The sequence below is a fragment of the Phoca vitulina genome, unplaced genomic scaffold, assembly GCF_004348235.1.
Source record: "Phoca vitulina isolate PV1807 unplaced genomic scaffold, GSC_HSeal_1.0 scaffold46, whole genome shotgun sequence".
NCBI classification, from domain to species: domain Eukaryota; kingdom Metazoa; phylum Chordata; class Mammalia; order Carnivora; family Phocidae; genus Phoca; species Phoca vitulina.
In genome coordinates, this window is record NW_022589749.1 from 8,524,201 (window position 1) to 8,539,488 (window position 15,288).

Sequence of the window (15,288 nt, forward strand, 5' to 3'; positions counted from 1 at the left end):
GTTTTCCAGACCAGAGCTTTGAATTGCTCTGTGTGTCTGATGTGTGTGTGTGTGTGTGTGTGTGTGTGTGTGTGTGGGTTTGGAAGGTAGTCAGGGGTGGGGAACTGCCAGGTCAAGGTATTTGCACTCTACTTTGCATAAGTAAACCCACAAAGAGCTTTCGTTTTTTTTTCTGGCATCAGTACACATCTTTTCCTAGCTTCTTTCTCATTCATCCCACCCCTTCTCTCTCCCTCTACCGTTCTTCTGAGACAGCATGGAATCTAACTTTAGGGGCAAAGCTACTAGATTCCCCAAGCTCACTGCCAGGGGACTGAGCTGGCTTGCACCAAACAGGTGCTGTGGCTTCGGGGCCGGAACGGTGGAAGCCCACAGCTCGGCCTGAATGCCGCCAAGTGCGGCGCACTCTACCACTTCTACTCTCTCCTTTCACACCCGGGGGCTCTGCGTGGCCGCCCTCCTTTCTTGCCACCCACTTTTTGTGATTCTCAAAGACTATGAAAGGGGGCCCGCTCTCCTTTCTTTAAGACCAAAAAAAAAAAAAAAAAAAAAGGAGAATGGAGTGATTTGGTTTTAGCATTTCCAAAGTGTAACGGACTCCTAATGAGGTTGTCCTGGCAAAGTGGATGGAGAAATGAAGCTGATTTTGCTCGGCCCCTCCCTAGGGGTCCAGAGTGGGCAGAGCCACACGTGGACCCTGTGTCACGTCAGGCAGGGGGCGGAAAAAGGCAGCTGCCAAAGGCAAAGTCAAGTGACCCTCAACATCTGGATGGAGGGTGCTCGCTTCGGCAGCGCATTTACTACAAATGATGCAGAGAAGGTCAGTGTGGGCCCTGCACAGGGATGACACGCAAATTCACGAGGCGTTCCATGTTTGAAAAAAAAAAAAATCAGGATGGAGGCAGGTGATAAAACCATACCATGGGGGTCCAAAAATATCAAGACAAGTGAAAGGAAGGGCTGGTGAAACGTGGCACTTGGAAAGACTTGGTGAGCGCTTTTTAAAATCTGAGCTATCCGTGGGCTCAGGTTTGGGTTTGGTTGGCCATGCCTCAACCTTATGCTAGTCCTAAACGAAAAATAACCAAGGCCCCCAGGTCCCCTTCCCTTGTGCTGGAGATGTGCTCACCCAGCACGGCAGAATGGAGAAACGGGTTTTACTGGTGAGGAGAAGTGGGGAGGGAAGACAGGGGCCCAGGGCAAAGGATCAGGTGGGAGAGGCCCCCAGAAGCTCTTCATAAGGTTAATTTCTGAGAAGAAAACTAGTGAGACTCCAACAATAGTAAGGTCCGCCACTTAAAGGCAGACAGGTCATGAGAGATGTGTAGCTGGGGTGACTGTGAACTTCAGTCAGGGCCTGACCTCTACCCAGCCTTCTGGTCTCCTTGTACCTGGCACCTGGGGTCTCCCCACCATGGACAACCCAAGGAAGCTGCACTCAGCAGCTACCCTCTACTTAGACTCCTTCATGTGTACCAACAAACAGAGGGATGGCTGCAGGGTATTGACAAAAGAAGACCCCTCCACAACAGGAATTTGGTGATATTTATATGGCATTAGGCAGGTGAGGACAGGGACATGGTCTCCTGGTCAGTTTCCCAGCTGCCGCAGAGCTGTGCCTACATAATCAGAAGTAAAAACATCTCAGGCCTCTGCAGCCACTTTCCAGGCTCCCCGTAAGAGCTTCTGATTACCAACGGGGTGTCTCAGATCTTTCGATAACAGGAAAAGAGGTATCTTAGGAGCTGCTAGATGGAAACATTCCAGGCCCTGGGATCTGGTTTCTCGATCTGCAAAACATTTTAATAGTGGTAACATGAAAGCTACCATTTTAACATTTTTAAGTGTAAGTTCATTTGCACTGTTGCGCAACCATCACCACTGTCCTAGATCTGCAAAAAAAAATTTTAAAGATTTTATTTTTATTGGGGCGCCTGGGTGGCTCAGTCGTTAAGCTTCTGCCTTCAGCTCAGGTCACGATCCTAGGGTTCTGGGATCGAGCCCCACATTGGGCTCCCTGCTCCGCGGGAAGCCTGTTTCTCCCTCTCCCACTCCCCCTGCTTGTGTTCCTTCTCTCGCTGTGTCTCTCTCTGTCAAGTAAATAAATAAATTCTTACCAAAAAAGATTTTATTTTTATTTACTTGACAGAGAGAGCGTGAGAGAGCACAAGCATTCCATTCCATTCCACTTTTTTTTCAGGCTCCACCATCCCTACCACCTAGCAATGATTTCTGGGCCCATCCAAATCCGAACCAGCTTCACAAACGTCTGTTTCCAAAGTTCCCTTCCCCCAAACTGACTCATCCCTTCTGGTGTCCCTGGATGATTGCATATTTAATATCTAAGTGAAAAGGAAGAATTGAAAGGTTGAGGGTTAAAGGTTTTCAGCCTTGCTGTAGGCAGTTCCATAAATGGAAAGGCTTCCAGAGAATGACAACATGGGGAAATCTCTCTGCTCTGGAGCACCTAGGAAGCTGTAAGAAAATAACTTGAGAAAAACTGTTGGGGGGAACTCAAGAGAGCAGAGAGGGATGGAGGAACAGATGGGAAGGGTGATGACACCTATATGCTCTTGATTCTCACATCTTTATTTATCTTTATCTCCAGCTCTAACCTCTCCTTGGAACACCAGACTCCTACATGTAGCTCCTAATGGACAGTTCCTCCTATGTGTCCAATAGGCACCTCACACTTCACACAGACAAAGCTGAACTCTTCATTTGACCCATCTTACCTAAATTGATCTTTCCTAACTCAGTACATGACAAAAATATGAAAGTCATCCTTTCAGAATGGCTGAAACAATCTTGAAAGGAAAACCAAAGTTAGAAGACTCGAAGTTCTTTTTTTTTTTTAATAAAGATTTTTATTTATTTTTTTGACAGAGAGAGAGACAGCGAGAGAGGGAACACAAGCAGGGGGAGCGGGAGAGGGAGAAGCAGGCTTCCCGCTGAGCAGGGAGCCCGAAGCGGGGCTCGATCCCAGGACCCTGGGATCATGACCTGAGCCGAAGGCAGACGCTTAATGACTGAGCCACCCAGGCGCCCCAAAAGACTCGAAGTTCTTGATTTCAAAACTTACTCCATAAATCACAGTAATCAAGACAGTGTGGTACTGGCATAACGATATATATAGAACAGACAGATCAATGGAATAGAATTGAAAATCCAGAAATAAACTGTCACAATTATGGTCAATTGATTTTCAACAAGGGTGCTAAGACAATTCAATGACGGGAGTGGGGAATGAATGGTCTTTGGTGCTGGGACAAATGGGTACACACATGCAGAATGCTGAGGTTGGATCTCTTCCTTACATCATATATAAAAATTAACCAAAAATGAATCATAGACCTAAATATAAGAACTGAAACTACTAAAGACTTTTAGAAGAATACAAGAGTAAATCTCTGTGCCTTTTTCCCCCTAGGTTTATTTATGTTTTTTTTAGTAATCTCTACACCCAATGTGGGGCTTGAACTCACGACCCCGAGATCAAGAGTCACATGCTCTTCCAACTGAGCCAGCCAGGAGCTCCAATCTTTGTGCCTTTGGGTTAGACAAAAACCTTCTTAGATACAATACCAAAAATACAAGTGTCAAAAGAAGAAATAGATAATTGGACTTTGTTGAAATTAAAAACCTTCAAAGGACATCATGAAGAAAGTGAAAAAGGCAACCCACAGAATAAGAGAAAATATTTATAAGCCATATGTCTGACAAGGGACTTGTAGTCAGAATACATAAATAACTCTTACAACTCAACAATAACAAGACAACCCAATTTAAAAATGGACAAAGGATCTGAATAGGGGCGCCTGGGTGGCTCAGTCATTAAGCATCTGCCTTCGGCTCAGGTCATGATCCCGGAGTCCTGGGATCGAGCCCCGCATCGGGCTCCCTGCTCAGCGGGAAGCCTGCTTCTCCCTCTCCCACTCCCCCTGCTTGTGTTCCCTCTCTCGCTGTGTCTCTCTCTATCAAATAAATAAAATCTTTAAAAAAAATAAAATAAAAAAATAAAAAATAAAAAAATAAAAAAATAAAAATGGACAAAGGATCTGAATAGACATTTATCCAAAGAAGATATGGCCAATAAACACATGAAAATTAGCCCCCAGGGAAATGCCAACAAAACCACAATGAGATCCTACTTCACACATAGTAGGCTGACTCTCACAAGAAGGTGGGCAATAACAACATCCTTTTCTCCAGCATCCTTGGCGAGGATGTGGAGAATCTGGCACCTCCATACTTTGCTGGTGTAAAATGATGCACCTGATATGAAAAAGTTGCCGGTTCCACAAAATGTTAAACATAGACTTTGCCATGTGACTCAGCCATTCTACTCCAAGGTATATGCCCGAGAGCTGAAAACATGTCTATACAAAAACTTGTATATGAATGTTTACAACAGCATTATCCATAACAACCAAAAAGTGGGAATAACCCAAATGCCCATCAACTGATGAATGGATAAGCAAAATGTAGTGTATCTATACAATGGAATATTATTCAGTCATAAAAAAGAATGAAGCAGGAAGGAAGTTCTGACACATGAATGATAAGGTTCTTGAGGTTATCATGCTAAATGAAACAAACCAGTCACAAAAGGACAAATACTGTATAATTCCACTTACATGAGGTACCTGGAGTAGTCAAATTCCGAGAGACAAAGTAGAATTGTGGTTGCCAGAGGCCGAGAAAAAGGGAGAATGGGAAACTTGTTTAATGGGAATAGAGTTTAGTTTTACAAGATGAAGAGAGTTCTGGAGATTGGTTGCACAACAATGAGAATGTACTTAAAATACTGAAATGTACACTTAAAAATGATTAAGATGGTATATTTTATGTTATGTGTATTTTCCCACAATTAAAAAAAAGGGGGGATAAAGTAATGATACACTCTATTACATGGATGACCTTGAAAACATTATGCTAAGAAGCCAGACCACATACTGTACGGTTCCATTTATATGAAATTTCAGAATAGGCCAATCTGTAGAGAGTAGATTAGTGGTTGCTGGGGGCTGGGGGATCTGGGAGGAATGGGGAGTGCCTGCTAATGGGTACAGCCTTTCCTTTGGGAGTGGTGAAATGTTCTCAAAGTGAATGTAGGGATGGTTGTGCAACTTGGGGAATATACTAAAAACCACTGAATTTTTAAATTTGTGAATGTGTATGTATGTGAATTATAGCTCAACAAAGCTGTTCAAAAATTAAGGTAGGAAGACTGAAAATGAATGAGCTCTGCTTCTTTTCAAAACTCACTCCTGTTAGTTTCTGTGACCTAACAATATCTACAGTTGGCATTTGCATTCTCTTAACAAACTGTGGAACATGAGGCCGTCGCTACGACAGAATCGGAGAGGGTTATTCACAAACAGGAACACAGCTAACTCAGTCTGAAGAAGTTGGAGAGAATGTCTGCAGGCTTGAAGGAAAAAAATAACCCAGCAGCAGAGATAGACTAGCAGGAACTTAAAAAAAAAAAAAAAAAAGTTGTAATAGGTCAAATGCATTTCTAGAAAAAAACAACTAAAAACCTTCAATACAAAGGGTTTGCAAAAAGGTCTTTAGAGTCTTGACTGTTAATTTAGCATCAAATAGTTTTTCTCATTCTGAGGAAGTCCTACAGCGTATAATCATTGCATAACCTCCTCTGATTTCTTGACAGGAGAATTCGGAAGGTCAAATGTGCATTTCGCCTTGCTTCTCATCATTCTGTATTTAGTCATGTTCTGGAACATTAAAACAGACAATACCTGCAAAGATGTTTCAGGGTAGAATAAAAATGATACTAAAAAGGACAGTGTTCAGTCTTGAAGAAAATCCTGTCACATGCCATAGTGTGGGTGAACCTTGAGGACCTCGTGATCGGTGAAATAAACCAGTCACAAAAAGATAAATACTCTATGATTCCACTTATGTGGGGAACCTAGAGTGCTTGAACTCACAGACATTAACGTGGAATGGTGGAATGGTGGTTGCCATGGGGAAGGGGAATGGAGAGTTGTTTAATGGATACAGAGTTTCAGTTTTGCAACATGAACACATTATGGAGGTCTACTGTACACCAATGTGCATATACTTAACACTATTGAACATTTAAAGATGGTTAACATGGTAAATTTTAGGTTATGTGTTTTTTACCACAATTAAAAAAAATTTTTTTAAGACAGTGTCAAGTTAAAAGCCTTAATAAAAATTTCATTTTTATTCTGCTATTCCGGAATGACTGACAAGGAAAGAATTTTCGAATTTGATAAAGGAACTTGCTGGCTGTGTTTATCTTCACTTTTTACTCCTGCTGGAGTAATGAAAACAGATCACTTGGTTTAATTTTGTGATTATTTTTACTTCCTGGTTCCTGCCTGATTATGCAATGCTTTTGGTTACAAATAGAAAAAAAGGAAAGTTTATGTGCTAGTCTTTTATTTTTATGGCATTTCATTAAAGAGGATTGGACTGAAAAATATTTCTATTTATATCAAGTTTTTATAAAAATTTATTTCTAAATAAATTGGAATTTTAGGGCCTGGGCCATTAGTTATCTTCCCCAAGGGCTATGAGCTGATGCTATTTTATATTTCCAAGTTTATTCTTATTTTATTTAACTAATTAATTAATTTATTTTTTAAAAGATTTTATTTATTTGACAGAGAGAGCACAAGCAGAGGGAGAGAGAGAGAGAAGCAGGCTCCCTGCTGAGCAAGGAGCCCGATGTGGGACTCGATCCCAGGACCCTGGGATCATGACCCGGGCCGAAGGCAGCTGCTTAACCGACTGAGCCACCCAGGCGTCCCTCAAGTTTATTCTTATTTTAACTGGTTTTACAACACACTAGCTTCCTCTTTCAACAAACTTAAAAGGTCATAGAATCTATCTTGAGTAAATCACAAAATCTTTCATAGAATTTTTAAAATTTCTTTACATTAACTCTGAAATGTAATCATTGCTTGGAACGGCCTCTGACAATTTGATACAAGACAAGCCATAAAGGACAGGCGTTCATCAATTTGATACAAGACAAGCCATAAAGGACAGGCGTTCATTTACAATCATGTACAATAGGTCAAGTCTAAGAATAGCTACTAACTATTCTAAACCTGTACCATATGCCTTCCTGAGTTATCATCTCTGCTTTTAAACAATCATCATACGGATGCAATTCTAAGCATGTTAAATATTCTATAACTTTATCCAAAGCCTGATGGGAGTTCTAGTGTTAGATTTACATCAGATACCCTTAAATACTGAGAATGAGGCAGTGGTTAAGATGGCAAAGTCTCCAGGTCCTACTGGCAATTATTTCTAATGATAAAGCGGCACATTGTATTTACTTTGTTCTCTGGTTAACCAAGAGGATGATACTTGGGCACTTGTTACAGTGGGGCCTCCTTGAGGAGGGTCTGAATGGCAACTGTATTTGGCTCTGTAAAAATAAAGAGGAGACAGTCATCTTGGAGGGGACTGCTAGTCTGACCCACCACCTTCATACATTACCTTATTTTATCCTTTTGATAATTCTTTGAAGCTGTCAGAGAAAGAAACTGAGGTCCAAAGCAATTAAGTGATTTATTCAAGGTCACAGTCTTTCGCTTCTATTCATTCATTCTTCACTGATCAAAGTTGCCTGTGTGCCTAATTAGGCACAGGGAACATAACTGTGAACAGAAACCATCCTGCATTCCATGCGCTTCCAGTCCAAAGAAGAATCAGGTAAGGAAACCTATGATTACCATACAGGACTCGTGTCTCCGATGGCTGACCTTGTATGCTGATCATTTTACTGTTCCCCAGGTGTCCAGCACTCTCTCTACATGTTCCTGTCTTGGCTCACTCATCTCATCTCATCTCGCTTTGTGTGTGAGTGAGAATAATGATCGTACATGTGGACACATACACAAACATGCATTACACAATGTGTGTGTTTTTTAAGGTACAGGATTCCTCCATCTCCCATGCCATTAAAGGATCGTAGAGCTCCATCTCCTTTACTAAAAGATCTGCTGGCTCCCAGGAAATCTCATCCAGTTTGAGCCCTGGTAGTGGTAGTACAATGTCAAGGAAAGAATGCTAATGATTTTTCCACTAGCTGATCCCAAAAGCTTGGCACAGGGGAGCTCAGTCTACTGAATATTTATATAGCACCTTGATTAAAAGAGCTCAAAGCAATATTCTAAATAGCTGAATTATAACCTCCTTTGTAAACTGCGTATTTTAAATATAAAAGTAAGTTCCCCTACCAACCCTCATTATTTGCTAAAAAAAAATAAAATAAAAATCACAAGATAAATTTCATAGAAAGAAGACTAGAAGTAAAATTTTAAGTGGTGATAATCTCTGGGTGGTGGGATTATATATGATTTTAATTATTCAAAATTCTACAATTAACATTATGGACTTCTCAGTTAAAGAAAATATCACATAATCAATTAAAAGTAAGCCATAAAAAACTAACCCCACTCATAATTTTTTCACTCATAATTTTAAAAATACAAATTAAAATAATTCTTTAGATCTATCATACTGACTAGTATAGTCACCTAGCTTAGGCAAGGGAACGGCAAACTACACTCTGTCATACACAACCTAAGGGATTACAAATTATCACCAGCTTTTTGGAGAGTAATTTGGCAATATCTATCTATGAAAGAAATAAATGCACATACCTCTGAATACAATAATGCTACTTCTCAGGTTTTTTTTTTTTTCTTCCTGACAGATATACTTGCATAAGAGTGCAAAGACTATTCAGTGCAAAAAGCAAGTTGCAGAACAGTGAATATAACCCCCTTTGTGTACAATGAAAACGTCTGGAAGAATATTCCAAAAGTTAACTTTGGAAATGCCTCAGAGAAGTGAGAAGACTGAGGTTGCTGAGGGCTTTTTATTTTTTTAAACTAATACTGTTTGACATTATTTGACTTGTTACATTGAGCTATATTTTTATTTTTAGCAGTTTTATTGGGGGCATAGTTCACATACCCCACAATTCACCAATTTAAAGTGGTTTTTAGTGTATTCACACATTCAATGTTTCTTAATATATTCACAGAGCTGTACCATCATCAGAGTTGTATAATCATCAGTGTACACAGATGATTAATTATGTTGTTCACCTGAAACTCATATAATGTTATATACCAAATTTGCCTCAAAAAAAAAAAGAAGTTGGAAGATGCTCCAAAAGTGAACTTATTAGTGGCAAGAGAATATGTGAGATACAATCAGAGAAAGTTTAAATAGTAATGGAATGATACACATAAACAAGAAGAAAAAAAATATGAGAACAAAAAAAGTTGGAGAGTGTCAGGGACAGAAAAAAAGACAGATGCGAAAATGAGTTTGAACCAGGAATGTATTAGATCCGCCTTCATGAAATAAACATATCTGGATTTTGTAACAAAAAGATCAAGGTAAGATATTTGGGCATGATAAGGAAATAAAGAAACTCTTGATTTGAGGGTACTGCAAATATTTGGATAAACCAGATTCTATATAAATCTGCAGACAGCTGGATATGAATTCCATCTATGGAAGACACAGATAAAAAGAGTTTAGAAAAATACATTCACTTTGTAGTTGCTAGAAATCTCTCCTGTGTTAGGAAGGCTGACAGCGAGATACTAATTCCCAAGCAATAAATACTTAACTGAACATCAATAATGCTCTGATTTGGTTAAGAGTATCTGAGAATATAAGCAGAGCTGGATAGAGAGAAAAGGGCTCCCGAAACATCCTGACAAACTTAATCAGCACAAAGCATGCAGGAATATTCTTTTTGGCTCAAAGCTTTATATATGTTTTTAGAAGAAGGATGAAAAAACATACATTTGAAAGATAATGTTTTATAAAAACATTCCACAAAACTCACATTTAATCCCTGTATTACTTAAAATAAAACTACCTTTTCTTTGAGACTTCTCCCTCATTCACATCTTCTTTGAGCACTACAGATCTTGGGAACATTTTGTAGGTATCATCTTATTTTCCTTTTTCGTATCTTTAAAAAGCATAGTTCAAAAGTTGTGCAGTCGGAGGAGTCTCCAGCACCAGTAAGAGCAAACTTTACACTTAGCCTATAAAATCTATTAGTTTGGGTACTGTTAACTCTTATTTACTTCATTAGGGCTGTGCGGTGACTACAGCAATTCCTCTAGCTCAACATCAGTAAAAAAATGGAAATGTAAACAAGGTGGGTACACCCATGGAAAGTCTGTTCTTATAAAGGAGTAAATGTCAGATTAAAAATAAAAGTCACCAGAAGAACCATGAGAGACGATGGACTCTGAAAAACAAACTGAGGGTTCTAGAGGGAGGGGGGTGGGAGGATGGGTTAGCCTGGTGATGGGTATTGAGGAGGGCACGTTCTGCATGGAGCACTGGGTGTTGTGCACAAACAATGAATCATGGAACACTATATCTAAAACTAATGATGTAATGTATGGGGATTAACATAACAATAAAAAAAATTAAAAAAAAAAAGTCACCAGTTTTTGAATCAGGAAACTGCAAAGAAAGGCTGGGGCAATAATTTATGACAATTAAAAATTTAAGATCAGACTGTTATCGGTTGGGATGGATCATCTTTAAAAGTATCTTAAGTGGTGATAGTTTTAAAAATCTGTTAACTATTCAAAATCACTCGCCTTGTAGCTAACAGTTGATGTCATTGATTTGATTCCAAATCAACCAACAAGGAATCCTTGAGAATAAGCTATCCTTTGAAGTATTATAATATGGTGTTTTTCTGTGTCTGCACGTGCATGTGTGTGTGTGCACGTGTCTGATACATTTTACTGGGAATTAATGTACTGCATACGCTGGAGACTGTTGCTAACAATGTAATCATCTCTATAAATGCTCTGATTGACTACAACAGCTTAGGAGACCAGAGGAAAATAGAAAATGTTACTGTCTCTGGTGATATGCCGTGCAGAACAATGACCAGACTCTAATTCTTAGTTACTTATTTGCTTAAAAGTAAAATTGCTTTATCAAACAGGTTACCTAAGTCTTGTCCTGTGACTGTGACAACAAATTAAAAATGGAACTGCTTAAACCTCCAAAATATGCATAATGGTAACTGAAAGAACGTCACTTTAATGACAGTTAAAACCATCCATCTCTGTGGGCTAAATGTAGATACAACTGGAAGCTAACCTTGGCTTTCAGGCTTGAGGTTAGACTAGCAGGACTTGTATTGTCATCTGGACAGGTGGCAATAACCTTAGCCGGGGATGTCAGCCTCCCCAGTCTTCTTTTAGATCTTACATCAAGCTACAATGAACCCTGGCTTCAGAACAAATTTTGAATGCCAGAAAGCAAAGGCGAAGGGTTAACCGCTCATTATTTTTTATTTCTCAGATGTTAAAATATTTTAAAAAGCAAGGACAGCTCAATTTAGATTACAAAAAGGCGCTCTGATGAAAAGCAAATGTGTTCCTAAATGTATTTTGAAATAGATGGTTAGAAAGCTAACATAGAGTTTGTGGTCTAAATATATCATTCTTTTAGAGGCAGAACATATTGCTGGGGGGAAAAAATCCTCCATCACAGGACTTATGGGATATAGTAACTAAAATGTTTTTCCATCCTTTGAATTTTCAATGTTGGGAAATATTATTCAGTAGACCCAGAGAGAAGTCCTAAATTGGAAAAGCAGCTGCATCCAAGGTCATCTCTCTTGTTTCCAAATATATCTTGAAACAAATGCAAGAAGGGCACTTTGCTGAGTGTTATCTGGACATATATAGTTTCAATCAAATTCTTCAAGAAGTGTCAGAATAAAAGTTGAACATTTGTTTGACACCGCCAAGTCACTAGCAAGTGGGTCTCTTCAAGCGTGGAGGCTCTCCTTGGCGACTTGGCAATTAACTACAACAAAAAGGAGTTCTTTTTCCTACTCTCAAGAAAAAGAAATCACGCACAGTTAAACACCAGCTCTGAATTTTCTCTCACATTTTTTAATATATAGAAAATCATATAAACTTATAAAAATGTCTCTCAACAGAAGTATAACTCTTAAATATACTGTTTCTAAGCTCAATTCCTTGGAATTATCAAATCTTTTTCACACATCTGAAAATGTTACATGGAACGAAAAAGTGGTGATAGAGATGACACAGAGTTGTAACCTGAATCAAAGAATAAAATGCTGAATCTTTGAGTTAGCGTAAAAAATTATCCCCCTATATGCAAAGAAATAAAGAAACTGGCTTATTGCCTCTCCTCTGTCATGAAAAAAACAAACTTAGTCCATGTTAGTAAGTAGTCTCCTGTAGCAGTGATCGTCCTTCATTCTCTACAATGTAGTGAGTCTCTCATTTCATCAAGTGTCCAAGGAGCAGCAGGGATATTAACAACAACTCCCGATTATCATACACCAAATGGACATGACTTGCAATTGCACCACCTCAAAACCTTCAGCAATTTGGTTTCTATCTCCAAATTATTCCTGATTCCCTCCAGTCTTGCCTGGCTAGTACTTGAGGGCATTCCTTTCTCAGGGCTCCCTCTTCCCCACGGAGTTCTTGCTTCCTCCCTAAGCCACATTCTGGCCCTTGTGTGCAGAAGGGTTTTAACTTGTACCTGCATCTCCAGCCTGCCCAAATTGTTCCAGCCCAAAGTGTTTTTTATTTTGCCCTTAGATGTTACCTTTTTTTTTTTTTTTAATATTTTATTTATTTATTTGACACAGACAGAGATAGTAAGAGCAGGAACACAAGCAGGGGGAGTGGGAGAGGGAGAAGCAGGCCCCCCGCCGAGCAGGGAGCCCAATGCAGGGCTGGATCCCAGGACCCCGGGATCATGACCTGAGCCGAAGGCAGACGCTTAACAACTGAGCCACCCAGGGGCCCCTAGATCTGTTAACTCTTGATCCCATTCCAAAAAGCTGCATTGAAACTTTTAGAGACCCTAAACCCTGAGAAGAGTGCAAGGAAATCTAATAGTTCTGATTTTTCTTTTCTTTCCTTTTTATTTTTTAAAGATTTTATTTATTTATTTGAAAGAGAGAGCAAGAGAGCACAAGCGGGGGAGTGGCAGATGGCGAGGGAGAAGTAGGCTCCCCACTGAGCAGGGAGTCTGATGTAGAGCTCAATCCCTGAGCCGAAGGTAGATGCTTAACCGACTGAGCCACCCAGGCACCCCTAATTCTAATTTTTTTTAAAATTTTTTTATTTGATAGAGAGAGACACAGCGAGAGAGGGAACACAAGCAGGGGGAGTGGGAGAGGGAGAAGCAGGCTTCCCGCGGAGCAGGGAGCCCGATGTGGGGCTCGATCCCAGGACCCTCGGATCATGACCTGAGCGGAAGGCAGACGCTTAACGACTGAGCCACCCAGGCGCCCTAATTCTAATTTTTCTAATGAAAACTTCTTTGATCTCTGAAATATCAAACACTTTCAGAAAATTCAGACTGTATCCATTTGCCTACTGGATAATCCAGTGCTGAAAACTCCTTCAATTATTGGTTACATTTCTCATCTTGGTAACTAAGATTTCAATTCCCTGAAAGGGGAGGCCATGCCTTTTCCTGCTAGATGCATTTGATACAGAGCTAGATGTAGGAAAGGGCCAATGAGCACCTGCTGGTTTCATCCCTGAGGCCCTCTCACACTCTCCCATTTACCTGTCCAAATCTTCATCTTTCCAGGCCCCCAATCATTCCTCCCTCTTGGACAAGACTTCCTGGACTCCACTTTGACCCTTTAGTCTTCTCTAGATCTCTGCTGTGATTGAATTTTGATAGCACCACAAAATTTAGCACTTGATTATTAGGTTTTGATATGTTTGCTACTGTTCAATTTATTGTTAGTCCTGTTAATGATGGGGCCATGTCTTATACACTTACTGTACCTTTTCACAGAGTTTAGCTGAGTGCCTAGCACATCAAATTACAGAGCACAAGGACTTGGCACATGATAGAGCTCCTTCCTCTCCCTCATGTATCTGGGTAACTTTCTGAGCCATTCTAGACTTCTTGTCATTTCCTGAGCATGCCGTGTTCTTAAACGCCTTTATGCCTTCCTCCTTTCCCATGGCTATCAAAATCTTAATTCCTTCTTACAAACCCAGCTCAAGTCCTACCTCTTCCATTAGTCTTTTCAGTCCCCCATGTCAGAATTAATTGCTTCTTCCTCTGAGCTCCTAGTTCTTTTTATACATAAAAGAACTTTATTTTTTGCTACATAATATTATTAGAGTCTTCTAGTCTGTGAGCTCTTTGAAAACAAAAACCAGGTCACACTCACTTTATATTTTAGCACTTAGCACAATGTCAGGCACACAGAAGATATTCAATAAATATTTGCAAATAAATAAATGATGAATTTACCATTTCATTCTCCAATTAATCTAGGAATATCTTGCTAACTTCTTTGGTTTAGCCTTGGCATTTTCATAGAGGAAGGCAAGAAATGTCTATAAAACAATTCAATGGATTCTGGATTTGACCAAATTAAATAAACTTAGTGGTTTTGCTTAATATTGTACTGTATTTCAAATTTTAAGTATTGTATGGTATTTCAATTTTTAAGTTCCATTGCAGCATGTAAAATAAAAAACTGGAATCTATCTATATGTCCAGCAACAAAAGACATATATGATTTTAACACTTTTACAAAGATTTAAATTATAACCTATAAAGCTTGCATTTGTTCTGTGTCTAAAACTATTACTTCTTTCTTTTATGTATTTACTTGACATTCATTTTTAGCATAATTCCCATGTCTAGATGGTAGAGTTTGTTTTTACTCATTTACTAAAGTTTCTTTCCCCCTTAGGTACAGTAAGTGAACACATTTTAAAAAAAAGAACTGTAATTTCACACATATTATAGTTCATTAAATGGATATCAGCCTGTCTGCATATATACAATATACAACCAGTACACACATGGGTCACACTGTAGTTCATACAGCACAGGAGTGAAGAGCCCTGGCTTTGGGCACTGGCTCTGCTCGCTGTGTAATACCGTGGAAGCCTATCTGTGCCTGTTTCCTCATCTATTAAGTGGGGATAACAGTATTTACCTCCTGGGGTTATTGTGAGAGGTACATTAGTTCAGACACATGAAGTACTTAGGACAGTATCTGGTCCATACTAAGTGCTCAATAATGATTATGATTACAAAGCTTCAGGGAGTAAAACTGGTTCAGTCTTGCTTTGCCTAACTGCTGTTTCTAAAAAAATGCCCTCCCTCTGTAAGTTTGCTTCATTTCTAGAACCCAGAAACTAATCAGCGGTGCTCTTTAACAATGAAACAAGCTCCCTCGTGAGGAGT

General features: G+C 39.5%; 1 non-coding gene across 1 annotated transcript; it reads left to right on the plus strand.

Moving 5' to 3' along the window:
- Positions 1–776: 776 nt before the first annotated feature.
- LOC116649107 lies at positions 777–878 on the plus strand. The gene has a single exon (XR_004302628.1). It is a non-coding gene; the product is annotated as a U6 spliceosomal RNA (small nuclear RNA).
- Positions 879–15,288: the final 14,410 nt, after the last annotated feature.